Source organism: Quercus robur, chromosome 1 (assembly GCF_932294415.1).
Source record: "Quercus robur chromosome 1, dhQueRobu3.1, whole genome shotgun sequence".
NCBI lineage: Eukaryota > Viridiplantae > Streptophyta > Magnoliopsida > Fagales > Fagaceae > Quercus > Quercus robur.
The window spans coordinates 42400114-42403664 of record NC_065534.1 but is presented as its reverse complement, the minus strand read 5'-3'; positions in this window follow the sequence as shown (position 1 = coordinate 42403664).

Here is a 3551-nt window from a genome sequence, read left to right as displayed (position 1 = left end):
AAAACATGTTAAGAATGTAAAAACATGGTAATCCCCAAAATTTGGTACTCATTAGAGTCCAAAACAACAACAAAATGCCATTTGGGCATTTCATCAAACACATAGTGTGCATACACACCACTAACATGTGAAACAATGCATGAGAATGACGAAATCTTGCCTAAATACATGTGCCACTTGGGGTCAACATAAACACAAACAAACAAAATGGGACACAGCCCAAACAAGAAAATAAAAAAAAATTTGCAAGAATTTAAGTTTTTCAGAACCCTTTCAAAAATATACCCAACCCTAGAAATCCTAGTATCTAAGGCTTAATCTAAGGAATCAAAAGTAAAAAGATGTTTATACATACCTTAGATGAGTCTCAGAAGTGATTGATCTTGAGTTTTGTGTTGAGAGAGGCTCAGAAGAGGCAAAATACAAATGTTTGAAAAACTGTCATTGTTTGCCTTTAAAAACTACAAAAATGCACTTTTCGAGGGTAAGCTTCTCGTGAAGTTACTCACGAAAATACCATTGAAGCACTCATTAATTTTTGTAGGTAGTTGTTTCTTGTGAGATAGTCGTGAAACTCTCTATATGAATTGCAGTGTTTCTTATTTTTGCCATCTTCATTTTCGCGGGAAGAGCTAACTCACAACTTACTCGCGAAAATGCCTCAGAAAGAGTTTTTTGATAAAAATAAGAAATAGACATTTTGAACACAAACTCTAAACACACAAAAGTATAAAAACACTTTAAAAAGCATATAAAATACTTAAAAATATTTTTGGGTTTGATCAACAAGCAATTTAGTATACACATCACATTTGAACATGTACAATGACACAAATGAAATAAGCATTCATTGAACATTAGACTTGTGTGTTGTGTGTGTGGATCAAGTATGAACTAGTCTATAACCTAGTATGAAGATTTAATGATCAATTCAATCAAGTCATACACGACTAGTACGAAGTCAAGTGACTTATTTCACTTGTAGAAATGAACATATATGACCCTTTACTAATGTGTTTACAATATATTGAAAGCTTTTCCTTTGGCTTCCATTTTTCACACTTTTGATAAAAAAAACAACTCAAATTTTTGAGAAGCGATGCGATGAACATTTTGATATAACTTTGACAAACATTAGCCTTTGGCTTTAGCACCATACATTTTAATACATATCGCTTTTCCTTTTTCCTAGTCAAATAATAGTTTGTGTGATGGCTTTTTCAGCTCAAAATCTCTTTTTGAGACTGACATTTGTAAAGCCCTTTGGAAAAAAGAAAAAAAACGTGTGAGGAGTTATATAGGTACAAGTCTACTTATGTATCAAGATCAAGCAAGACTATTGACCAATCATTCATGACAAGCTTGAAGATCTGTTTACAACAATCAAAACTTATATTTCCAGATGTCACTCACACTTAGAAAATGTGCATACATAACAAGCTAAGCTCATAAATGCACTATGCCTTTAGTACGAAAGTACTAGGCCAAACTCACATGTGATATACACAACACAAGCGATCAATTTTTTTGAGATTTTTCACTTTTTATGGGTTTTTGAATTTTTCAACACACTTAAAAACAGAACAAGCAAAGTAAGATCAACAAAAACAAGTAAAAACATGAAAAAGAAACATACACATGTGAGACCTATATAGGAATGATGCACCAATAAACAACAGTAGGTCACACAAAGGATATGAGTCAAGGGATGAAATAGACACCAATGGTCTTACGGAGAGATTCAAACCGTGGATCATCAAGGGGTTTAGTAAAGATGTCTGCCTTCTGATTGTCGGTGTTGATGAACTCCAGCCACACAATTTTCTCCTCCACCAAGTCTCGAATGAAATGATATCGACTTTCGATATGTTTAGACTTTGAATGTTGAACCGGGTTTTTGGATAGATTGATGGCACTAGTGTTGTCACAAAAGATGCACATGCTGTCTTGAGAGATTCCATAATCATGAAGGAGTTTCTTTATCCATAATAGTTAAGCACAACAACTCCCTACTGCAATGTATTATGCTTCAGTTGTTGATAGAGTCACTGAATTTTGTTTCTTGCTTATCCAAGACACCAAATTATTTCTGAGGTAGGAGCAACCTCCTGAAGTGCTCTTCCTATCATCAACACACCTGGCCCAATCAGCATCTGAGTATTTGGCTAGGCAGTCATTTGAATCTCTTGAGTACCAAATCCATAGTTGGATGTACCATTGACATAGCGGATGATTCTTTCGACTGCTATCAGATGGGACTCTTTGGGCTTTGCCTGAAAATGTGCACATACCTCGACATTAAAGGCTATGTCTGGCCTACTCGCAATGAGGTAAAGGAGACTGCCAATCATGCTCCTATAGAGTGTTGGATCTACTTCCACACCGGCTGGATCTGAGCTCAATTTTATCGAGGAACTCATTGGAGTGGATGCATGCTTTTTGGAGTCTATACCGAATCTCTTTACGAGATTTTTGGCATACTTCTCTTGAGATATGAATATCCCATCTTTTTGTTGCCCCCCCCCCCCCCAACCATGCTCATCTCAAATTCATTCTTCATTTCCTCTGAAATTTTTTGAGCAAGGTGATCAATTGTTGATCCGAATACAATGTAATCCACATATACTTGAGCAACAAGGAGAGATTTCTCATCTTGTTTGACAAAGAGTGTTTGATCGGCTTGACCTTTCTTAAAACCATGATCTAAAGGATATGAGGTGAGATGATCATACCATACTCTCAGTGCTTGCTTTAGCCCATATAATGCTTTCTTCAATCTTAACACATGGTCTGGAAAATGAGAATCTTGCTAGTTGCTCAACAAATACTTCTTCGTTCAAAAGTCTGTTCAAAAAGGCACTCTTTACATCCATTTGATATAGCTTGAAATTCATAATACACGTTATGGAGAGAAGAATTTGGCTTGACTCTAGTCTTTCTACCGGAGCAAATGACTCATCAAAGTCTACACCTTCAACTTGAGTATATCATTGAGCCACCAATCTAGACTTGTTTTGGACAACTTCACCATCTCTATCGGTCTTGCTTTTAAAGATCCACTTGGTGCTGATTACATATGTGTCCTTGGGCCTTGGTACCAACTCTCATACATCATTTTTCTTACAAATTGATGTCTCTTGGTGCAAGGATTTTACCCAATTTTCATCTTTCAAAGCTTCTTCCACTTTCTTGGGTTCAAATTGCACAAGGTAGCAATGATATGTCACATGATTCATACTATAGCTTGGTCCTCTTCTTAAACGGAGTCTTTCATCCAAATCACCAATTATGTTGCTTTTGGGATGATTGAGAATTACTGTTGATGAAGGTTTCTTGGAAGTGGAGGGTTCCTCATCACGAGAGATTGGGAGTTAAACTTCTGGAGGTGTAAGTGGAGTTAAAGATCCTTGAGTTGATCTAGTCTCCCTTCTTGATGTGGTAGGAGTAGACTCCTTTTCCGGTGATTGTCTCTCACCATCATCCCTTTGTGACATGTTATCATCACCTTCATTCTTCTTAAGGCTTGGAACTTCACCATCCTCACCAACATC